The sequence below is a fragment of the Sciurus carolinensis genome, chromosome 5 (assembly GCF_902686445.1).
Source record: "Sciurus carolinensis chromosome 5, mSciCar1.2, whole genome shotgun sequence".
Lineage (NCBI taxonomy): Eukaryota > Metazoa > Chordata > Mammalia > Rodentia > Sciuridae > Sciurus > Sciurus carolinensis.
In genome coordinates, this window is record NC_062217.1 from 98470135 (window position 1) to 98496307 (window position 26173).

At 36.7% G+C, this 26173-nt stretch overlaps 1 pseudogene; it reads right to left on the reverse strand.

The window, feature by feature from the left end:
• Nucleotides 1–429: 429 nt before the first annotated feature.
• Nucleotides 430–21268, reverse strand: LOC124985666 (putative taurine up-regulated 1 protein; annotated as a pseudogene).
• Nucleotides 21269–26173: the final 4905 nt, after the last annotated feature.

A 26173-nucleotide genomic window follows, 5' to 3' on the forward strand; every position in this document is an offset into this window, starting at 1 on the left:
AAAACTATCTCCAGAGTTCCTGCCACATTCTGACAAGCTCTTCTGGGTTGCAGGTCCAGTTCTTGAAAATGTGGAGTCCATGGCTGCAGCTACTAAAAGTTATCTGCTTCAATGATTGCAGGACACTGTAGCAAAACTTTCAACCTCCAATCCTGGACAGTTCATGTTTTGTCACAGAATTTCAAGCTTTGAGTTCCAGTTGTTATTTTTCTCCTTTCTCTGGAGGAAAACTTCTTATCACCACAGTCTTAAGATTCTTTTGAGGTACATCCAGATTTAAGTATAAAAGAGCTAAAGACCAACACAGTTTTCTCCAAAAAAAGTCTTTTTTTTTTTTTTTTTTTCTGGAAGCGAATCATTTGTCTCTGCCCTTTAGGTAAAGGGAATAGTCAACTGATTTTTTTTTTTTTTTTTTTTTTTTGCAGACAGTTGAATGAAACAGCATAATTGGCTAAAATCTAATCAGACAAACTAAGTGTTTGAGAACATGAACTTAACAGGAACACTTAAGTGTTCATGTTCTCTTGCTTTGAGCTGTACCACTTGGTAAGCACCACTCCACAAAATTAAAATGTTTAAAATTCAACTATTCAAACATTTTTAGTGTTTGCTGGATAATGGTCTGGAATTTGATAAAAAGCAGCTGACAATGAACAAAGAAACAAAAAATGGCATTTTGACTATCTCATTATCACACTTATAAGCAAGTAGAATACATGGCAGGCCAGGAAAGTTTCAAATAGCTGATTTTTGAGTTTCAGCAGGAGTTTTAACAAAACTTTCAGAGCACATTAGCCTTCAAATAAAGAAAAAACCCAAAACATCTTCGGGAATTCCATACCTGTTCCAATGAACCTGCCTGCTAAAAATCCATGTGCACCATTAATTAGCTGGGCATGGCAGCACCATTTAAAAATAAGCCTGTTCACTACCAACTACACAAACTAGGGACACAAAGTAGGAGCAAGTGACAGAGCAAAATGGTCGTGGAAAATGGTCAAAGACAGATAGTCAGGCACCAGTATAAACAGCAGAAAACAAAGAACCGCTGGGCCAAAGATTAAATATGCTTCTTGATACTACAGAATACATCCACTCTCAATTGTAGCTGCTTTACATTGGGTGCCATTGTACCATATGCATCAGTCATCCTTCAGGTACCCCATGGTGAAAGGAAAGGATTCAGAATAGAAGCCAGCAGGGCTTGTTGTTACCCCAAATATCTATTATACATACTAACAGCTCACATATCCCAGGAACTCAAACAGGGGCTTCAAATCAGTAGTGAAGGATCCCAAACGACATCTAGGCCTCAGTTTCCTCCCCATGGCATAAAGGAAGTGGCACACAGGAATTGTTCTTAACTCTCTGGGTCACAGGCCCCTTTGAAAACTTGCTAGCGGTGGATTATCATTCCTTATAATGCACGTTCCCACAAATTTTCTGCATACAATATCTGGGAGTTTTGGCGATCTCCAACTCCAATCCAAGTTTCCCAGATCAAAATTCCACGGATGGGTAACTGTTAAGTTTTCTTACAACTCAAAAAAATTACAATAATCATCCTTTACGTATACCAACGCTGTATAGTTTACAAAGCGCTTTTCAACCCCACACACAACGACAGGCAGAGGAGGAAACTGAGGCGCAGATAAATTACAGAGTGACTTGCCTAAGATCACTAGGCCAGCTGATGTCTAGGCCCCGAAGCAAACCCAGCTCTTCTACTCCGGAGCAACTATCCCCAGCCCGGAGCTGCTGCCAGAGATCCCGCATCTCACTAATGCAGCATGAGGAGGAAAAGGCAAAGTAGAAAGCCCACCACCACCATCCTCCAGCTCCCTCCTGCCCCCAAAGCTGGGTTCTTGCAGGCCCTGAAGGGTGGCGCCAGGCCTCCAGGCCGGCCCGGCCACCCCCGCCTCCCCGGCTGCGCCAAATCCCGCCTCTGCCGCCGCCTCCCCGGAAGCTGGGCGGAGCAGTTGCCCGCCGCCACCGACCACCCGGACGACTCCTCGTCGAATCACAAACGCATAGGCCGCCGCCGGAGTTCTGCGTACAAGAAAGAAGCGCCGCGGCGACCAGGCCTGCGCCCCAAGAGCTGGATGCCAGAGCAGGAGAAAGAGCCGCCAACCGATCGCTCGATCGAGCGCGCGCCCGCTCCTTCGCCCTACAAGACCGCGGAGGTGGGGAGGGCACGACGGGGCTTCTTCGAGTTCGGGGCCTGACTCCCCGGCGATGAGAGAAGATCCTGTCACAAACCTTTGTGGAAGAAAAATGTATTGCCTCTATGGTCTCCTCAGCTACTACCCTCCTTATATCCTTGCTCAGTGGGATTTGGTTAACTGGCATTAGTTTGAGGTGTAAATAATGAGTAAGTGGAGCACGCTGATATAAGATAAAGGATAAAAATGTCTAAAAGAAAGAAATTGGGTGTTATTTAGAAGAATTTATAAGAGGAAAGAAACATTTTAAAAGTCTTTTTTTGCGACTATTATAAAAGCAACATACTTGTTGGATGAAATTTAGAAAATTTAGATAAGCCCAGATAATTAAAGTTCACTTAAATTTCATAAGCTATAAATAAGACTGCAATCTTTTTAGTGTGTATACCCACAGATATAACACACTCATGCAGGAACACACATTTATGATTCTTAAAGTTGACATTTACTGAACTAAATAAATTACTATAATATTTAATTTTCCCTCAAATATTCCATCATATATGTTCCCTAATTTACCAAACTAAACTAGATTTCTGGTCATTTGGGCATATTTCAGTGCTTTCCACTGTATTTCTGAAATGGTTATCCTTGAGCAAACATCGTAAGGTACATCTTTATTATTTATTTAGGGCAAATTTAAGTGAAGGATACTTTGTGATTTGAATATTGCTGCTATGGTCTGAGTGTTGGTGTCCTTCCCCAAATTCTTATATTTAGATTCTAATCCCCAATGTAATATATCAGGAGGTGATGAATTTAGAAGAACATTAGTTCATAAAGTCAGTCTTCCTGAATGGATTGGTGCTCTTATAGAAGACCCAAGGGAGCTAGTATTTCAGGCCTAGTATTTCATTTAATATTACCCTCAACCCTGAAAAACAATAAAAAGGATTACAGATGTTACAGATAAGGAAATTAAATTCATAGGGTTTAAATATTAAGGCTCTATGGTTACTATACCTGGAAACAAACCTATGTGTATGATTTCACTCTCCTCATGTGAATTCCAGTAGAAACAATGGAACTGCTGTCAGATGACACCAAGTGACACCCAGAAGTCCCATCCTCAAATTTGCAAAGAGCAATGCTCTGGACAAGAAGTAAAATAGCAACAATAAAATCTTCATACAATGAATATTTGTTTTCCAAGTATCTAAATAGGTGAAAGAACTTTCATTGACTTTCAAGGATATTTTGTAACTTACAATTGTACGTATAATCATAATTAAGCCTTGAGAATGCCTTACACCCTTTGAAGTTCCAAGAATAACCATTGTTAAGAGATAAAACCTTATTTCTAAGGCAGATAATTGAAATATTTTGTAATGAAGATGGAAATGATACTGTGTTATTCAAAGTAAGACCACAGGGATTTGTAGCTGAAGTAGGCTGAGGTTTTAGTAGCGAGAAGATGTTTTTGATAAACCTGCCTGGGGCATGCTAATACATGGGTCTCACTGAAGCTAAGTTTAAAAATTGAATGCTAAAATTTTTAAAAGTGTAATAACCCATGAAATGTGAGAAAATAAATAATTGGAAATATTTTTTAAAGCTTGCGCTTTAGATTTGCTATAATTTTAATACAGAAAGTAGTTTTATTTTTAAAATATTCACTCATGAATTAACTAGCTATGTATTAACCCCTACTCTGTACAAGTTTCAATTGAAAAGTAGATCAGAGAAAAGACTTAAAATGATAAATGGAATCTTCTCCATCTTTGGGACTTTCATAATCTCTTGACCCTCAGGATATATGGTTTGATAAGACACCTTTAGCATGGTTTGTGCTTAAAAAATTATGATTGAATTGGAATGACAAGGAACTTGATCAGCAGGGTATTTTGTTTGTTTATTTTCATTTTAGGAGGGTTGGAGTATAGAAAATCACTTAATGAGGTCAGGGGCTACCTTTTTAAAAAGAAAAGTAAAAATTGTCCATATTGAAATCCCTGAGGATTTCATACATGGGGACATCTGATACTGCTTAAAGGAATGAGCCAACTGTACCAGTCTTCCTGGTCCAGGGATCTGAAATTCCACCAATGAATTAATTTTTTTTTCTTCGATTTAGAAAGGATGTCCAAAGTATGGCCTATTAAATAAAAATGTAAATTTTTTTTTCTGAGTAGTGTCTATTCACTGAGTATCTGTTTCTCAGCAACAGTAGGAGATAAAGATATGGGATAGATTAAATTTTGAAAACAGAACCTGAAGGAAAGAGAGGAAAGCTGAATTTTTTTTTTTAAGTCCTTGGAGATAGCTTGAATTTTTAAAAAGAACTTCAAAATGTTAGAACTAAGAAAATTCATATAAATGTCAAATCCAGTGACTTATTTTTTTTCACCAGCAGCAGCACCTACCCTTTTTACAGGAAGTCAACACATGACCTCTGTTTATTTATTTAGAGTGAACAAACTTGATGCCCTCACTGAAGGTCCTCTTAGTCTCCTCTTCCCTTGTTTATTGAGGCTTATGAGGGCTCTCCCAGGTCCGAGGGTGAGCACAGAATCGAATCCCACATCCTCACTTTTCAGAAGAGAAAACAAAGGCCATTTGAGTTAGACTTCGACTACAATGTTCATTATAAAATAAGAGTTCAGGCTGCCATCTTCATCTTAAATCCCAACTCAAATCCATGTGAAAAGAGCACAAAAGATCTGAATTCAAATTCCAGCTTTGTTTTGTTTAATTAGGTAATTTGGGGGCCTATGTAAGACAAATTATATCAGATAAGGCAAACAGGGAAGGAAGACTTTATTCAAGAAACTATCAGTAGAGTTCAAGAATATTGCAACAGTGTAGAGAGGCTGAACTCAACTCCTCTGGCCAGGAATGAGTTATCCAGAGTCTCTAATGGAAAAAGTACCAGAGGACTGGGAAAGACTGGCTGCTGAATGAGATGAGGTCATCTGTGTTTGCCGACTGTGGTCACCTCAGTTGGGCCCTTACCCTACCACAGAGATAGGGACATAGATGTCTCAACTTCTATGATGATGGACAAATCCCAAATCCTTGAGAAAGATATTTTTGATTTGTAGAAGACTGATATCTCAAATATCAGAGAAAAGAACAATTGAAAGTTTTCAAAGTAAAGTACTAGTAGTAGAGCTAAGGGGCACATAAAAGTTATCTTGACTTCAGTCATTTAAAAATTCATCAATTCAGTGCCTTTGTCTTTAAAAAGGAGGTAATAAAATCTTATCTTTGAGAGGTTGCTGAATATTACATGGATTAACATTACCAGTGTGTTTATACATAACATGCAAATATAGGAGTCTGAAGATCCCAGCAGATGAGGTCAGCTTCAGTTAAATGAGTAAATAAGGAGGGAAACCTATGATATATAACAGGTCCCTAATAAGATCAAGTCCCTGCATCATCTCCAATCCCCTAAAAATTTATCATTATTCTCATCTTACCAAGAAGCAAACTGAATCAGAAACATTCCATCCTTTGTCCAAGGCCACACATCAGCAGGACCTGCTGAGCTGTGATTCAACACAGGCCTGTGTAACCACCAAGCCCTTGGTTTTAATCATACAATACCATACTTCTCAGAAGCTATATCAGGCCCGAGACCAAAAATACACACTATAAAGTCACTGTGACCAGAGAACTGAAAGTCGACCTTTCTGTTATTATTTTTCTAGTTTTGTTGACTTTGGACATTAAAATCAGAGGCAGAAATTAAGTGGACCCATGGGCTGGACAATAGAGCTATTCAGCTAACATCCAATGAAAAGTTACATGGGTGCAATTTGACGTTTTCTAGAAAAGACCCTGTGAACTCTTAAGAACATCAGTGCTCCATTAGGAGGAAGGCAGGCAACCTTTTCTTTCCCCTTCTATACTTGACATTAGCAGGAAAGGAGCTGGGTGAGTGCTTTCTGTCATAAACAAGACCTTTTACCTCCTTGGAGACAGCTGGGCAAAAAGCATTCTGTGAGAAGCTAAACACTAAATAAATGTTTTTCTTTTTTGCTTAGACTGTAGCATGTGACTTTCTCTCTGGCTCTTCTTATCAATGCAAAGTCTATTCAACACTCCTGCTGGAGGTATGATTTAGCTGGTGAACTCATTCAGCTGGGGTCATTAGCTCTCTGCAGAGTAGGTGGGACTCAGGACCACAGACTTGAGTTTTAAGCTACTTTCCATCAAGGGACCTTGAGAAGAGCAGTTCTTTTCTCTGAGTCTTAGTTTCCTTCTCTGTGTATTGAAGGATGTCATTTACATAGATTAGAGTTTTAGTCTTGTTATTGGGAGTCTAGGGAGTCAACCAAGTACTGTTTCTTTCCAAGAGGCCTTTGGGGATCACCCAGCCACAATAGAGCCTTTCTCCCTTGAACTTCCATTCCTTCAACTGTGGAGAATTCTCAAATAGGTAGTATTCTTCTTTGTCTGTAGGGAAGCACCCTTGGGTGATGAAACAGCACCTGAAGGACACACTGCTTAATCTGTTGCTTACTACTTAGGTGATGTAGAGCAATTCATCCAGACTCTGAGCCGTGGTCACTTCATCTGTAAACTGGAGGTAGAGTGGATACTTGCCAATTCTTTGTTTTTCTTCCCTAGCACTTGTCTGATGGATTTTCTGGAACTAGGGAATTCCTTACCTGATAAAACTTGAATTGCTTTGTTTCAATCCTTGCACTCACTTTTCTTGTTCAGAAACCTTACCTGAGTATCTACCAGTCAGATGTCCTGATTTCAATTTGAATATGAGGAAGGTGGTTTCATTAAGAATCATTTCCAGCAAGGGTAGGGGTAAAGCCAGCAGGTCTCAAGGAGAGCAGTGGAGCACTGTTGGTGATTTAAGCATCCAGCATTGATGCCAGCAGCAGTGTGGGCTTTGTGGCTGAGCAGTGAACCTAACTGAGAGTTATCCAAGAATGGATGATCCTCTAGCTCCCAGAAATTCTCAGAGCTGCCTTTAGGGACAGCTTTAATGAATTCTGTTTCCACTCAAGTGTGGGGTCTGTGCTATACTTGGGAAGCCTGCCTGACTGATCCATGAGGGCAAGAAAACCCATGGTGCAAAGTTGGTTTGAGGATTAAATAAGGTCAGTACCTGGAACACAGTAGGTACTTTATAGATGGTGTTAGGTTTTACTGTGTTGGAACATTCAATCTTCTCAAAGATCATCATGCGTCCATGGCCAGGACACTATGTTGAGAGTTTAGAGGGAACCCCTGCCCCCCCAAAAAACATTCTTGGTTATCCCTCCCTTAAGGACATTTGTTATATCTCAGTAAGAGAGGCAGTACAGTAGAGATGGCAGTATAGCTTCTGTGTGAGGTTATCTGCAGTTCAGTCCCCTCTCTTCCTCTCACTGATTTTCTTATTGCCAGGCAATTCTGTATCTCAGTTTTGTTGTTCTATGTAAATTAACATTTTAGTTTCTACCTCATACAGTTTTATGTGAATAATAAATGATCTAATTCAAAAGAAAATATTCAGAATAGAGCTTGATACACACACAGTATGTGCTCATTCGATAGTGACTCTTTGTAACTGTGCTAAGTGAAGTTATAGTGATCAAAGAATTTCCACAGCTCATGTTTCCAATTGACTCAAGCACTGGGATCAGTCCTTATGGAAATGTCAGCTACCTCCCTGTGTTTTGAATGGTAGTGACAGCTACCAAGGACAGAGCAAAGGCTGAGGGCCAAGGACTCCATTAAACACATCGCCCACATATTGCTGCTGGTATTCTTCCCAGGAAACATGCAGTTATATCAATCCCTCTTTTACAAAGAAAGATTTTCTTGATGACTTGGTCACAGTCATCAGACTAGAAAGAAGGAATCCCCTTTTTTGGGGATTGAACCCAGGGCCTTGTGCTTGCAAGGCAAGCACTCTACCAACTGAGCTATCTCCCCAGCCCAGAATCCCAACTTTCTGATTCTAAGTCCATCATCCTAATGAATACACCAAGACTTTGTGAGTCCTGATTGTCCTGACAGTGAATCTGGGGAAGTTTGTTTTACTTATTTTGTGACAACACATCAGGTCTATTATTTCAGAATGCAAAATGATTTGGAAACTGTACACTGAAAGGATTTTGCTTGGGTATAGCTATCCAAGATCAGCACAGATTTATCACTCTGTTTCTAAGAAAGAGACTGAATCCTCTTTATCAGCTCAGGGATACCATCTAATTTTGCAGGATCTCCTTATATTGAGTCTGTATCAGAGCTTGTTAACAGTTGTTTTAGGAAAGCAGGTTGACAATTCCCTCCAGGATAAGACTCATTTTCTCCTTTACCTCAGTGGTTTAGATAAGGCTCACTTTTTCCTAGGTGCAGTTGGAGTTGGCCATTTAACTATAGTAATGCATAATTAGAATTTTGCAAAAGAAATCAATAGGGAAAATGGAAGTGTTTATGTAGATTTTGTGTATCTGAAACCTGAACCAGTCCATACCTTAGTTTTTGAGGGCAACTGAGTTGAAAATACCACCAACCCTCAGAATACAAATTAAAGTTAAGAAAAGCTGAATAACTGCAATCTTAAGGCAAAACTTGTTCTTATCTTACAATTCATTTTCTACTTAAAATTTAATCCACTCATGACTAAATACAGTACTTGAAGATATAGGAAAATTCTGAAATTTCTAATTAGAGAAAATTAGAATCAAACTTCTCTATTTTAAAAGAAGGAATATTACCTTTTACATATAAAACATGGCATTCAGATGATATAGTAGCAACAGATACTGTACTGTAAATGTTATAAATATATTTGAAAATTAATTTCCATTGCTGAGGTTTCCATGTTTTAAGTAAAATCCCAGGAATCCACTTTGTGGTATACACTGAGTAATCATAATGCTGTTCAATTCTGGTTTCACTAAACTTTTTGGCTACATTTATTATAATATTGCTTGTTGAGGACATACTACCAAAAGCTTTTTACAAATTCATTGCAGACCTATCAAGATACCAATGATATTCCTCACAGAACTCAAAAAATACAGTTCTAATATTCAATTGGAGGAAAAGAGATCCAGAATAGCCAAAGTAAAATACAGAGCAAAAAGAGAAATATTGGAGGCAGCACAGTACATGATTGTAAATTATATTACAGAGCTATAATTACAAAAAAAGCATCGTATTGGCACCAAAACAGTCATGAAGACACAGACAATACCACATAAGTATAGCCATCTGATAGTTGACAAAGGTGCCAAAACATACCTTGGAGAAAAGAAAACTTTTTCAACAAATGATCTTGGGAAACTGGATATCCACATTTAGAAGAACAAAACTATATCCCTGTCTCTCACCCTGTACACAACTCAACTTAAAATGGACCACAGACCTACAAATTAGACCAGAAACTTTGCAAGGTCTAGAAGGAAACAGGATCAATCCTTCAACATATTGACACAGGCACTGAATTCTTTAATGAGAACCCTAAAATTCAAGATATGAAACCAAAATCAATAAGTGGAATGGCATGAAATTCAAAAGCTTCTGCAGATTAAAAGAAACAAGAATGTGAAGAGAGAGCCTGCAGAATGGGCGAAGATCATGGTCAGTTGCTCCTCTGACAGGGGATTATATCCAGAATATAAAAGTAACTAAAGAGCACAACATAAAAAAAAAAAAAGAAAAAGAAAAAGAAAAAGAAAAAAAAGAAAGAAGGAAAAGCAAAGAAAATGAATAAATGACCAATTTGTTCTTTAAAGCAGTTGATCTTATCTCAAATCCCAGGGATTAATGGTTAAAAATTAAAACATGGGTGATTCATATTTTAGTATAAAGCTTTCATGTTTGTTGTTGATCCCAAATAGTTTTAGTGCTTATCTGAATTTTTTCAAGAGAATTCTAACAGCTTATATTAAATGGTTCACCACAAAGTTAAAATTTCTTCAATGATTTCTGTTACAAACTCAAATTGTATTTCCTACCTTATAATATGTTTATATTAAATGCTTATAATAAAGTACTTCCCTTGATTGTGTCAAATTGGCTTGATAAATCTGATACCCTGTGATTAAGAATTTCCACAGAGAGCTCTGTGTCTTAATTGAACAACAGGACAATGACCAAAAAATAAATCTCAGTGGTAAAGTGTCACTAAATATAATTTATGTTCCTGAAAGTACTTTATTCTCAAGATTCCCTCTTCCTTCAAAAATTCTGCTTATTTGAGCTAGTAACTTGGACTCTAAATAGCAGAAGTTTCATTTTCCTCTCTGTAGGAACAAGATAACAAGATAGGAATGTTATTTGGTGTTTGACGGAATGTTTGCAGGCATTTTCAAATAAGCCTAAAAGAAGTCCAATAGCCTAAGAAAACAAGGAATCTTCTGGAAAATAAATTTTTAAAGGTAAGACAGAATAAAGATGCATGAAAACCTTTGAAAATTAGAGAAAAAAAATCTGGACAGAGGCTGAGGGAGTTTTCAAGTATTACATGGGACCAGACATTCTGGTATCCTTCCAGTCAGCCCAAGCTTCTTGTATCAAAGTCTAAGAAGAAAGGGTTACATTTAAAAAGCAAATGCAGTGATATTGACCAAGATATATTGTTACCTCATGTGCATGTATGAATATGTAACAATAAATCCCACCATTACATATAATTATAATGCAACAGTTAAAATATGGGGGAAATAAATATAAAAGCAAATACAAACTGTAGGAATTAGAGAAAAATGTGAAGAGAGCTGAAGAAAATCCTTCCAAGACATTGACCAAATTTGGTACATTGGGTCCTTATGTACCCTTTGAAAATTTATTTCTAATAACTTTTTTTTATTTTAAATTGGCTGTATTAGAAATTGAATCCAGGACGTTGAGCTATTTCTAATACATTTTGCCAGTAGACCCTATGGTGCAGATTTTGGTAAACCATTTAAAGTATTTAAGTAATCACCTCTGAGGCTTTAATTCCAGATTAGAGTGCCACAGGTGTACAAAATTATAGATATGGTTTGATTTACATGTAAACACATCAACTCTTTATAAAGAAGAGTTTTTAAATGAACATATGTTTGTTTGTAAAATTCTTGGCGCTATTGGCAGGGTAGAAGTCAGTTAGCTGCATTTTATGATTATCAGCAGTTCTAATAGTAGCCAAAAATCAAATAGAGACTAAGAAAAGAGAAACAAATCGCAGATGCTTCATAGTACTTGAAAAGATTATTTATTGGAGCAAAGGTGAGATATACCATAGAACTCCCATAAATACTTGCAAATCTTGTCTAAAAGTGGTGGTGTAGAGATCCTACAAGGGACAGTGAAGACAGGTGGGCAAGTTGTTTGGTTATTCTCGTCTTGACCCCACTTTATTTTTTACAGTCAGACATGGTCTTGAGTCAGAAGGGTTACAAATATAAAATCCTTAACTGTTGTGTATACAATGGGGACTCAATAGATACCATTAACTTCCCAACCTATCGGGGTTCATTGAGTTCATTTCTGAGAATGTTGGCACTTAAAAACTTTATGTACTTGAAGACAACAGGACTGCATTTAGGAATAATTCTAGGAGGTTTCTGTTAAGCTGTCTTGTGTTTACTTTCATATTATGGCTACAGTCTACCTAGATTATGGGTAAAAAGAAACCCTGAATACTTGTGCCTCTCGTAGTTTTCTTTATGGTACACACCAAGAATAAAATCCAACCATTGCTATCAAGAAGCAGAAGGTATGGGATAGAACCAAATGCTCCCTGTAGAAAGCTATTAAGGTCAGAAATTTTTGCTTCTCTGCACTACTTCTTAGCCTATGTTTTTGATCATTGCTTGAGGAATAATGATCTCTGTTAATATCATCTCACGAACTACCTCTCTGGGCTAAGGAAAATGGTAAAAATCAGGTGAGATGGAATGCAACAAGCCTCTCTATTTCTCTTTCTTCACATCTTTTCTTCCTTAAGAAAAAAAGAAAAATCACTCTTCTGATCAATCAAGTGGACAACTGAATCATTTTTAAGAACAGCTTTTATTTAGAAAAAAAAAAAGAAATGTGCTATCTGGAAGGCAAGGTGGCTTAAAGCAGATCAGCTTTGTAACAATGCAGAGAGAGGACACTGATTTTTTGAGGACGTTGAGGTGGCTTCATCAAAATATCAGCAGTTTTTCTTGAGACCATGAATCAATGCATAATTTCTTCCCAAGTAAGTACTTTCCTGTTCACAAAAGAAAGTGAACGCAATCTGCAGTAAAGATTGGAAATGGCATCTCATCATCTTGTCATCCTCTTCTCATTGTTAATCATGAAGAAATATTTAGAAGTGGGGGGATATGCACGAGGACTTTCATTTTTCATTCTGCATCGTGGGTATAATTTGAAATTTTCTTAGACGTGAGCACATAATTCATTTAGAATTTTCTAAGTATACATTAAATGAAAGTGATTACTGATGGTCAGGGTCTGACTATGTTGAAGGAGCAATGTATCAGCAGAAAAACTTTCAGCATATAATCTACTTCTATCCCCACAAAATTTTTAAAGTAATTTTGAGTTCTGGTAAATGAAAAGACACCAGTTTTTGCATGCCAAATCTACTTCCACACCTGTTGCAAGTGGTTGAGTGTATGAAGGGAAACAACAAACTTGAAAAATCTACAACATCTTTGGATTTTGGAAAATTCTTATGGGATGATTATTTTATATTTTTATATTTTAAAATTAAGGTACACTTGACATACAATAAACTAAGTATATGATGATAAACAATATACATACATAAACTAAATGTTTATATAATTACACAAATTATATAATATGCTGAATTTTATCACTTTAAATTGTTGTGATTTTTATTATCTAATTTAAATATTTAAGACATATAGTGTGATGATATACCCATGAAATGATTCTAATCAAAATAGCAAATTTATTTATTATTTTTTTTCATCTCCAAAGTTTTTTGTATCCATTCTGCCCTTCCTCCCAACCTTTCTTAGGCAACCATAGGTCTGTTTTCTATATGAGTTTACTATTATATGATTTCATATATAAGTACATAGCTCTTTTATCTAGAGTCTTACATTCTGTGTAATTCTTTAGAGATGATTTGTCCATGTTTCCATAGTTTATTTCTATGGAAACATAGATACATAACAGTTTGCTCTCCATTCACTTCCTGTTGGACATTTGACATGTTCCTGTGGGGCTGGCATGGATAATGCTCATGTGAATACTTGGGAGCCTTTGTATGCCTCTGTGCTTTCTTTCCTCACATGCAAATCCCCAGGAGTGGACTGGCTGGTTTATGTGGTAGGTGCACATTTAACCTTCTAAGAAACAGTTAAATTGTTTTCCATAGAAGTTGAACAAGTTTTTCACTAGACACAAGAGTTCCTGTTGCTGTACCCCCTCACCATTCTGGATATGTTCAGAATTTTAATATTAGCCAATTTAAGAGGAGAATAAGGATATGTCATTATAGTGTGAATTTTCACCTTCCTAAAGACTAATGGTACTGAGGGTCTTTCCATGTGCTTGTCATCTGTATATTTTTTGCTGGTGAAGTGTCTATGCAGAGATTTGCCCATTCTTTTAATGATTTGTTTATAGTTTTAGTTTGGATATGAAGCGTCCCCTGAGAACTCACGTGTGAGATGAGGCAGGACTGTTCAGAGATAAAATGATTCTATTATAAGAGTTTTAACCTCACTGGTAGATTAATCCATTTGATGGGTTAATAATTGGAAAGGCAAGTAGAGTGTGGATGGAGGAGGTAGGCTACTGTAGACATGCTTTGGGGGTTTACACTTAGCCTCAGATTCCTTACTTGCTCTTTCTCTGCTCTGTGGTGCTATCAGCTGAGAAGCTTTCCTCCACTGCTCCCTTTACCATGATGTTCTGTCTGACCTCAGGTCCAGAGGAATGAAATCAGCCAACTGCAAACTGAGATCTCTGAAACCATGAGGTTTCCTTTTCTAAGTTGTTCTTTAAAAAAAAAAAAAAAGACATTAGAATGTATTTTGACATATTATACATATATGGAGTGTAACTTCCCATTCTTCTGGTTGTACACAGCACAGAATTACATTGGGCATGAATTCATATATGCATATAGGAAAGTGATGTCTGATTCATTCTAATGTCTTTCCTATTCCCATTCCCCTTCCCTTTCCTTTATTTCCCTTTATTTAGTCCAAAGTACTTCTATTCTTCTATACCCCACCCCTCATTGTGAGTTAACATCTGCATATCATATTTGTCTTTATTTTTGGGGATTGACTTATTTCTCTTAGCATAATATTCTCCAATTCCATTCATTCATTGGCAAATGCTGTAATTTCATTCTTCTTTATGGCTGAGTAATATTCCATTGTGTATATATACCACATTTTTTTAGACATTCATCTGTTGAAGGGCACCTAGGCTGGTTCCATAGGAGACCCAGCATAGACAAAGCAGTCCTTAGTAGGAAAAGCAAAGCAGGTAACATCACAATACTAGAACTTAAACTATACTACAGAGCTAGTAGTATAAAAACAGCATGGTATTGGCACTAAAACAGACATGTAGACCAATGGTACATAATAAAAGACACAAGAAAACCCACATAAATACAATTGTCTCACACTAGACAAAGGCCACAAAAACATATATTGGAGAAAAGATAGCCTATTCAACAAATGATGTTGGGAAAACTGGGAATCCATATGTAGCAAAATGAAATTGCACCCCTATCTCTTATCCTGCATAAAACTTAACACAAGTGGGATCAAGGACGTAGGCAATAGATCAGGGACCCTGTGCCTAATGGAAGAAAAGAGTAGGTCCAAATCTACATCACGTCAACATAGGAACCAACTTCCTTAACGACACTACTAAAGCACAAGAAGTAAAATCAAGAATCAACAAATGGGATGGAATCAAACTAAAAAGCTTCTTCACAGCAAAGTAAACAATCAAGAAAATGAAGAGAGGGCCTACAGAATGGGAAAAAATCTTTACCATCTCAAATAGAGCTTTGATCTCCAGGATATATAAAGAACTCAAAAAACTTAACACCAAGTCAAACAAAAACAAAACAAAACAAACACATAAATGAACAAACAAACAAAAAACCAAATAACCCAATTCATAAATGAGCAAAGAATTAACCAGGCTATTCACAGATGAAGAATTGTGATTAGTCAACAAATATATGAAAAAAAGTTCAACATCTCTAACAATTAGAGCAATGCAATTTAAAATTACACTGAGATTTCATCTCACTCCAGTCAGAATGGCAATTATTAAGAATACAAGTAATAATTGTTAGTGAGGATGTGGGTACACTCATTATTGCAGGTGGGACTACCAATTGTTGCAACCATTCTGGAAAGCAGTATGGAGATTCCTCAGAAAGCTTCCAATGTAGCCACCATTTGACCCAGCTATCCCACTCCTAGGCATATACCCAAAGGACTTAAAATCAGCATACTACAGTGATGCAGCCACATCAATGTTTATAGCAGCCCAGTTTACAATAGCTAAACTATGGAATCTAAATTGTTCTTCTTGGATATTTTGGTCACAGTGACAAAAAGCAGACTAACATGTTTACTTTCTTATTCTTGAATTATGAGAGTTCTTTACATATAATGGGAACAAGCCCCCCACCACATGCATGTGCACACACATACACACACACATATCCTCCTGTTCTTATCTTAGTGCTTTTGTGCTACTATAACAAAATACCTTAGAGTGGGTAATTTATAAACAATGTAAATTTATTGCTGGGAGACTGGGAAACCTATGATCGTGGTGTCATAGTTTCTATATCTAGTGGGGTTGCTCTCTGCTTCCATGTTAGTATTTTTTGTTTCATTCTCAGGAGTGGACAAACACCATCATCACATTCACCCTCTAATTAGTGATTATAAGGCACTAATCCAGTCATGGGGGCAGAGCACTGATGAGGGCAGAGCCCTTATGGTAAATTCCTTCCTAAATGCTACAACTTTTAATACCTCTGCATTGGGAATTACCTTTTGCAAATTTTGTGAGGCATACAAGCATTAATATCATAACACTTTCACAAACATGTATGCTTTATATGTAAATAAATATACATAATGTTTGCTTCTGTTGATCTTTCAAAGACTAGAAGTTTAAGATTTGATGAAATACAACATGAAGTATTTTTATTTCATAAATTATGCTTTTGGTTTCCAATCTGGAAAAATCTTTGCCTAATCCAAGATCACTAAGTTTTTTCACCCTTGTTTTCTTTAAATGTTTTAGAGTTAAGTTTTAAATTTAGATCTATGACACATTTTGAGACAAATTTTTTGTTTGTTTTTCTTAATTATTTTTTTTTATTTTTACAGACTGCCTTTTGATTCATTGTACACAAATGGGGTACATCTTTTCATTTCTATGGTTGTGCACAATGTAGATTTATAGCATTCATGTAATCATACATGTACATAGGGTAGTGATGTCTGTCTCATTCCACCATTTTTCCTGGGTAAATTTCATATATAGTGTGAAGTTAAGGATTGAAGATGCATTCCTTTTTAAAGATAGTCAACTATTTTAGCAACACTTGTTGAAAATACTACCATTTATCAATTGATTTCCCTCTACGATATTTAAATATCAGTTTTCCATTTGTTCAGGGGTCTATTTATCTTCCACTGATCAATTTCTCAATTGTCACATCCATCACCATATTATATTGATAATTGTAGCTTTATAATTAATTTTGAAATCTGCTAGTGCTATTTCTACACCTTTGATTGTTTTTTGGTTGTTTGGTTTGGTTTTATTTATTTTCTTTAAAATGCCCTTGACTCTTCTAGAATCATTGAATTTCTACCTGAATTTAGAAACTATTTATTTCTACTCAAAAGATAAATACCTGCTGAGAATATTATTTGGATTATGTTGAATCTGTAAGTCAATTTGTGGAAATTTAATACTGAATTTTCAGTTTATGAAGCTATTCATGTTAGTTTATTTTGTGTTTCTATGAGAAAATACTTGAGACTTGGTGCTATATAGGGAAAAAGGGGTGTTTTATCACAATTTTGGAGTAAGGTCCAACATTGACCTTTTCAATCTGCTCAACCTTTGTGAAATCTCCTTCAGTTGTGCCACAACAAGGCAGAGAAGTGAAGTTGCACATGGCCACATGCAGGAGAAGGCATATATTAGGTAGAGATGGCACACATTAGGTGAACCACTACCTGTTCTTGCAAGAACTAAATCACTCCATGAGATCAGCAAGAATCCTTTCTGAGGGTGGTACCTCCAAGGCCTAAAGCAACTTCTACCAGGACACACCTCTATTTAAAAAAAATTATTTGTATTGTAAACAAATGGGATACATCTTGTTTCTCTGTTTGTACATGAAATACAGGTATACCATTTGTGTAATCATATATTTACCTAGGGTAATAGTTTTTGATTCATTCTGTTAATTTTTTTTTACTTCCCCCTCACCCCTCCCACACCTCTTTTTCCTCTATACAGTCCCCCCTTCCTCCATTCTTGCCCCCCATACCCTATTATGTGTCATCATTTACTTATCAGCGAGATCATATGTCCTTTGGGTTTTTGAGATTGGCTTATCTCACTTAGCATGATATTCTCCAATTTCATCCATATGCCTCCAAATGCTATAATTTTATTTTATTTTATTTTTTATGGCTGAGTAATATTCCATTGTATCAGTGTGGAGATTCCTTAGAAAACTTGGAATGGAATCACCATTTGACCCAGTTATTCCACTCCTTGGCCTATACCCAAAGGACTTAAAACCATCATACTACAGAGATACAGTCACATCAATGTTCATAGCTGCTCAATTCACAATAGCCAGATTGTGAAACCAACCTAGATACCCTTCAATTGATGAATGGATAAAGGACCCACCTCTTAAAACTTCCAGGACCTCATCACTGTCACCCTGGAGACCAAGCTTCCAATACATAAGGCTCCATGAATGATGGATTTTTCAAATCTCTTAAGTGAAAGAACTCACTATTTTAGTTTTTTATGAGGTCTGAATCTCTAATCTTTGGGAATGGTTCTTCCCCTACCTTTGGATTGTTTCTCCACATGTCTGATCAGAACTTTGGTCAATAATCAGGGGGACTTCTTTGCAGATTCCTGCAGATTCTTTCTATGCATTTCCTTTTCTCTAGTAGTTTGTCCAGTGAATACTTGCCTGGGTCTCCAAGACTCTCCTGTCTCCTCAGTGCACCAAAGCCACCTGAATTCCTTCCTCTGCCTAAAGCTTCTTTCAAGGTAGTAAGCTGGGACAATTGCAAGACTCATCTCATTCATTCTTGATGTCTCAGAGATCACTATCCATTGCTATCTGAGGCTCAGTGTTTTCCAAACCGTTGTCTAATACAATTTTCCTGTTTGATTGTTCTTATTGTCTTACATGGGAGTATAAATTTTGTTCCTGTTACTGTGTGTGTTAGAACAGGAAATTACTAAATATTGGTTTATTTTACTATGGATTTCTGAGAAAAATATAATAATAGAATATATTGAATGCAAATAGGCAGGGATTTTTGTCTGTTTCGTTAATTGTATCTCCAATGTCATAATTAATGTCTGGCACAAAGTAGGCATTAAGTAGTTCTGGATTTAATTAATAGATAGCCATGTACTGAATACCAAGTAATTTATTCAAGTTTCCATCATATTTTGAATATTTAGACTCATCCTGAAAAACTCTTGATTTTATCTGTCTTTTGGAGATGAATAACAACAACAACAACAATAATAATAATAATAATAAAATAACAAATATTCAGAGAGTGTGTTTGTCTTATTCAAGGTCCTACAGATCATGTCCTGGTCCAGGTAGTTCTGACTACTCAGCCCTTGTACTTTCCTATAAGACATATTAGACCCCAATGAGAAAAATTGATTGGAAGGTATTGTCAGAATTATAATAGAATATTCAAATTTCAGATCACTGAATCCATCAAAGCAGCTGTTACTTTTTAAGTTAAATGTGCATAACCTTTAGCAATGCATGTTACCATACTGCTTAGCTATGGGGCTTTATAAACAAGATCAACATATCTCAAAATGTAAGTTATAATTTCCTCCTGGTTTACCAAAAATGTAGCACCAAACTTTCACAAATTTATATAAAAAAGGTTATAGTATTGGGTAATATGTGAGAAAAAAGGCTCTGAGTTTTAGTACTCTCAATTCAAATCTCAGTCCTACCACTTAATATCTTAGGTGAATCTCCCTAAGTCTTATTTCAGTATATATAATGTTAATAATGGCTACTGTGTTAGTTAGAGTAGGCCACGTTTAGCTCACAAATTGCAATGACTTAGGATAATTAATGTGTATTTCTCATTCTTGTCATGACTGGTGACTCTCCTCGGTAGCTCTTTTCCATGCAATGACTCAGGGATCCAGGTTGTCCCCCACTCACCATTTCTGCTCCTAGAGCTTCATTGGAGTCCACTTCTAGAGCCTCTAGAGTTGACTGACTGGTGAGCAAAGAAAGACAGTATAGCGTATGATCTGCACTTCATCACCACATTGACACAGGATGTGATATAGCAATTTTTCATCCTTTTACTTGCAAACTGTTCATATCAGTCCATGTAAAGTGTGTTTTGTAAGTGACGTATTATGAACTCCTGCTGAAGTTCATTGGTAGTATACACTCTGATGCTTCGACAAATGTGATAGGAATCAGGAATGCCGTTCCTGGTTAGACAGGTTTCCCCAGCAGCCATGCTACATGTTGAAGGTAAGAATGCATCATTGTATGTAACCCCTACACCTGCCTTTTGGGATTGTTATGAGGATTCAAAAGAAGATACATAACACCCTTAGCATCTGGCAAATATGCTGCTAAAAATTGGTAGCGATTGTTATTGCTATTGAATAACTATATTGATCTAGATAAATTCAATAATATTTAGCTATGAATTGAGCTCTATTCTAAATTATTTATTGGAAGAAGTTAGGAAACTCAATTTTCTAGTGTTGGAACATTAATCATTCTGTTGAAATAATTGTACAATATTAGAAATTACACATGAGTGAGCATGGCAGAAAAATAGTTATCTAACATAAGACTAGAAGTTTATTAAGTTTATTACCTGTAGATATGCTGGATTCCTCTCTCCTCTTCCAAATCTTATGGGCATTTAACAAATATTGGTTCACTGTTTCTGCCCCTGCGTTTGTTACATTGCTCAAAATCACCTTTTTCTTTCCATTATCATTTCAGACTTTCAAGGTTCAGTCTTCCAGGGTTATCAGCACGTAACTTCCATTTTTCAGTACAGAATACATCACTAACAAATGATTCCTTATAAAACATGGTTTCCTTTTGTCCTCCCATTATTAATAACCTACAATAGGTCTTTATTACCTATTGAATCAAGTTTGAATTGCTCATCCTGACTCTCAGGACTGCAGTTAACTGGCTTTACCTGACAAATCAGTGAAATAATATTTATCTAAATGCTCTTCCATATTCTTCACAGCAGATCCTTCATTTCAATTTTCTCTTCTTAGTGTGCTCTTGAACTTTTTTCTTCTATTTGCTTTTATTAATAGTATTCCTCCTCCTCAAAAAAAAAAAAAAAAGAAAGAAAAGAAAAGAAAAGAAAGTTTGAGACAATAGGTACACTTCCTTCAAGGGAAATTTATCAATTAGATAATTTATCATTTGCATATAGTAGAAAAAACAAGGCAATGGTATCTCCAGTAGATGGATATTAAATTTTCTTTATGTGAAGTAAGCCTGGAGGCATATGAAATAGAGTTGGCATCCTAATTTTGTTTTTGTGAGTGACTCTCTAATCTTTCTCTTCCACTTTCCTAGAGCAGGAGGTCAGTAAATAATGATGCAGAGTGCTCTTGCATGGCCTATATCTAAGAATGGGTTTTATTAGTGAAGAAGTATACAAGCAAAACCAAATACAAACAAACAAACAAACAAACAAAATGAAACAGAAAACAAGTGTGGCCCACAAGGTGTAAAGTATTTACCTTTCCTGTTTCAGAGAATGCTGCCCTAGACCATGACTTTCATTCACAAGCTCATAATCAAATTCAGAGGTTGGAGCTCTAGCAATCATGCATGTTTCTAGTAACAGAAAGGAGATTCAAGACAAAAATTGGAATGACTTGCCTCTAAGCTGTTGGAAGTTCCTCTTGGGAACTTTTCCAAAGTCTCATATGTCACTTCTTATAATAAATGAGATTATACTTTACCACAGGGACAAATTCTCATGTGTCAAATCTGAAAATATGGAGTCTTTTAGTTAGGATCATTATCACACATAAAAAATTTTGGCATTCCATGTTTAGCAAACATGGTTAAAGAATAGGAAAGTGTCCCTCACTCTTGCAGTTCTAATGTAAACTAATGTAAACTCTGTAGGTTCCTGCTCCAACACCAATAAGAATCCTAGCTGTTGTGGGTCATAAAGGGTCATACAACTAAATCTCACTGTAACATAAAGGGCTAGCTGTGATTCTGAAATAGGTTGAAAGTATGTAAATAATGACTGTTTAGCGTATGGCCTGGGAATCAATGACTTTTAACTTCTTCAGTACTCCTCCATAAACATGCATTTATTTTGCCAAATAACTCCATTTTAGTTTGAGCAGGATCATGTCTTGTTTATCTTGGTGGAAGTTCCCATCAACTATTGTAAAGGCAAAACTGACATTTGAGCAGGATCATGTCTTGTTTATCTTGGTGGAAGTTCCCATCAACTATTGTAAAGGCAAAACTGACATTTGACTTTTTGTTTCAAAGTAGATCTACTTGAATTACCTTATTTAAGTCTAAAATCTATTCCATAAAAAAGAATATTCCTCATCACTAATAAATAGTTCCTGGAATGGTAAGCTTTCTGTTTCTTCAACAAATACCTGAGATAACTTGCAAAGAATAAAGCTTTTTTTCCTAACAGTGTTGGGGGTTTCAGTTCACGATTCATTGGCCCATTACTTTGGGTCTGAGGTAAGACAGCACATCATGGCAGGAGTGTTTGGAGGAACAAAACCACTCACCCAATGACCTGGAAGAATAACAAAGGAAGAGGAAATGGTTGGGTTCCTGGTATCCTCTTTCCAATGACCTGAAGACCTCCCACTAGGCTCTACCTCTTAAAGGTCTTACAGTCTCCTAGTAGTGCCACAGGCTGTGTAACAAGACTTTAAAACAAGGACCTTTGTGAGACAATAATCCAAACTATAGCAATTCTGAGTGCATTGTGTGACTACTAGTCACAAGATATATGATAATGAATAAAACAGACCCATTTGCCCTCCTGGAGCATATGTCCTACCAAAGTGACAGAAACAAAAATGAATAAATGAACTATATAAAGACAGCAAAAACTTCAAGTTCAAGGCCCTAAACAAGCATGTGCAGAGTGGGCACCTTTAAGTGGCATCAAGGAAACTACTAGCATAATTAGAGTATGCAGGGAAGAACACATGAGAAATCAGGAGTTGATGTATAACGTTACAAATGATTACAAGGACTTTGGCTTCTACTCAGAGTGAAAGGGGGCAGCATTGCACAGAACCACATGACCTCAATGACATTTCAGAAGAATTACTCTGACATGGTGACTAGATAGAGGAGGGGTGACTGTCTCAACAAGGGAGATCAGTTAGGAGTCATTGCAGTGATATGGGAGGGGATCATAGATGTCTGAGAGAGGGTGAGTCTACTTTTCCTTGCTGTATCCAAAATACCTGAAATAAACAATGGGGAAAACATATTTGGGTTTATGGTTCAAAGTATTCAGGAAGTGGTCAGAAGATTCATTGCTTTGGACCTAAGGTGAGGTAGAATCATGGCAAAATGGTGTGGTAAGGGAAAACTGCTCACTTAAGCCACTAAAAATATGTACATCCTGATAGAGGAAAAATCTCCAGGTTATGCCTTTGATTAATAGCAAGTTGAATGCAAAAAAACCTTTTTGATATGCTTACTTTCACATAAGGAAAGAGTAGAAAATTCACAATTAGAATCTAATAAAATGGTTCGATATTTGAGGAGACATGACAGAAGCAAGACCTGTCTGTACTTTTCTATTTTGTTTGAATTTTGAATCATAGTGTTATTTTTCTTAAATGAGATAAAGGGGAAAAAAGGAGTAAGAGACATGAGCACAGACAGGTAGGGAGTGAAGAAGTGAGACAGGGAGTGGAGGGGAATGGCAGCTCCAAACAATCCACAGCTCTTATTTTGTTTGTGTGTTTATTTTAGAGATAAGACAGTCACAGTATTGTGTGGGTTGATGAGACTGACCCACAGCAAATGAGAAAACAGAGGAGAAAAAGACACAAGTCATCACAATGATGTCTCTTGGCAGGGAGGCCTCCTTAGAGCCAGTATTCAAGGTGAGAGGGTGACCTGGGATGGGAGACCACCCTACTCATCTGAGGAAGGGATGAGAAGGCAGTCACAGCAGAGAAGGGATGCCATGGACAGAATTCTGTTCCCCAAAATTCACATCTTAAAGCCTAAATCTCCAAAAGGGTGATGTTTGGAGATGGGAACTTCAGGTACTAGTTAGGTTTGGATGATGTAACTGGGTGGGGCCCTCATGATGGGATTGGCACCGTTATTTACACCACAGAGCTTGGTCTCCATCTCTTTCACCATAGGAGGACACAGTCAGAAGGCAGCCTTTGCAAGAGATTCATCACCAGAACCTAGTGCTGCTGGGACCCTGACTGGGGCTTTCCAGCCTCCAGAACTCCAAAAATAAACTTCTATTGTTGAAGCCAACCTGTCTATGGCATTTTGTTTAGGGTAACCCAAACTAAGACAGGAAGGTAAGGAGTGGAAGTGATTGCAGGAACCTGTGGAATTTGTTGAAATTTTAAAAATATAGGTTGAGTTACACAGAGCTTGATTAATGATGTCCATGTTTCTAGGATTCATAGTTAAAATCCACCTCTTATAATTAACTATATTTTAAGCCTTTAAGGAGCAAAGGTTTCCATCACAATTGTTCTAGCAAAGGTACTTCCTTTCACAAGATTACTGATCTCAAATTCATGGTTCAGAACCTTTGAACTTAATAAAAGGAGTCCTTCCAAGGTTATAGAAAGTCTCTTTGACCTTTGTAGCACATAGATTTTTAGCAAAAAAATAAAAAATCTACAATGACAAGATTCAGAATAGGTTGAAAAATGTCACTTAAATGCCTGATGACAGGGATGCAATTTTATATCCATTAACTTCTCTGCTGATTAACAAGAAGGAATGGTTAGCTTCAGGCTTCTCTTCTAAGCACCCAAGTCAACAGATAGCCTTTCTTTCAAGCTTCTTCATTAATTAGTTATTAAGACTGATAGTTTAAATTTAGACCTACTTTTCTTCCAGGCAGAATTATATAGAGAGAAGGGACTTATACATTTCAGCTGATTCAATTAAGTTCTCAATTTTCTTATTGAAGTGGTATGCCTGCCCTCACTTTTATGCTTTCAAATTCTCTTCTAGTTATAAAAGTTAACATCACGTTATTTCCTTTTTCTTTTTCTTTTTGGTACCATGCATTTATTTTCCTTTTTCTTTTTGAACCCAGGAATGCTTAACCCCTGAACCACATCTCCAGCCCTTTTTAAAGATATTTTATTTAGAGACAAGTTTTCACTAAGTTGCTTAGGACCTCAATAAATTGCTGAGGCTGGCTTTGAACTCATATCTCCTGCCCAGACAGGCCATCTTGTCCATCTCTATCCTCATATTATAACAGATGTAGAGCTTGGACTCTGATTACCACAAATACAAAAAAAAGACACCACAAATCCATTTATCTCTTTGTCTTTATGGTAGTACTGAATATTTTAGAGGATGATAAAAGAGTATTTTCCACACAGCGAAGCAATTACAAATCCCTTTTCTTATAATTTGTCTCCCCCCTTCATGTTTCTCCTCCTGATATTTTTGCCCTCTCCTCATCTTTCCCCAAATTATAAATTCCCATTCAGTTCCAGTGCTGTGCAATTCCTCCTTCTCTACTGTTGACCATTGCTACAACCTTCCTCACTCTTACCACTGGACTCAAAGTTAGGATGGATTCCAAACCACAGCTGTCTCTTTCCTGTCCTAACTTGGTGTTAGGACCAAGTACAGATAAGATACACTTTTTTCAGTGCAACATTCTAAAACCTCCTTCCTGATCTTACTTTATATCAATAATGTCATTTCTGAAACTCATGTTTGCGTCCACCCATTCAATGTATTGGGCCACCTGAAATGGTCTATGCTCCTTAATCTAGGCTTCCACCTCTCCTGGGAACCTCTTTCACTTAAGACCCATCCTGTTCACCTAGATAACTCCTAACCATCTTTCAGACTCAGCCAAGAACTCAGTTACCAGGATTCTCAAGACTGGGATCAAGGATCCTGGCCTGTGTTTCTGGAACAGTGACCAAGTGCTTTTTCAAATACTGGTCATTACAGTTACTCAGATGAAATTCTCTGATTACTTTGCTCTTCCTTGACAATAGGAAGATTTCAATATTTAATCCTCACTTCCTGGGATAAACTTTGCACATAAGAGAATTTCTGTAACTACTAAAATGCATAAATGCATGAAGGAAGAAAGCAAAGACAAAATTTCAAGGTTTTACTAAATTGTTTAGTCTAAAACGATAAAACCCATTCTCATTCACAGCTGATGTCTTTGATAAAACTCGATCTTTCTCTTTGTATAATCTTCTTAGCCTTTGCAACATTTAGAATTTTGAGGGATCAAGAAATAATCAATTACTATTTAATTTGCACACTTATGTAATTCCTCTTAAGGAAAATATTGTACTTATAATAAGGCTACTGGGGAGATATATCTAAGCTGGCAATTCATCTTTTCATGCAGTACACTCAAAGTCAATTTAATTCACATCTTCTTTTGCTGTAAAATTTGATGTTAGAAGCAGTTCAGTTTTCCATTTTGCAAAGTTTGAGTGATCATTAAAAGAGATCATTCAGATTGCTAAATAAAATA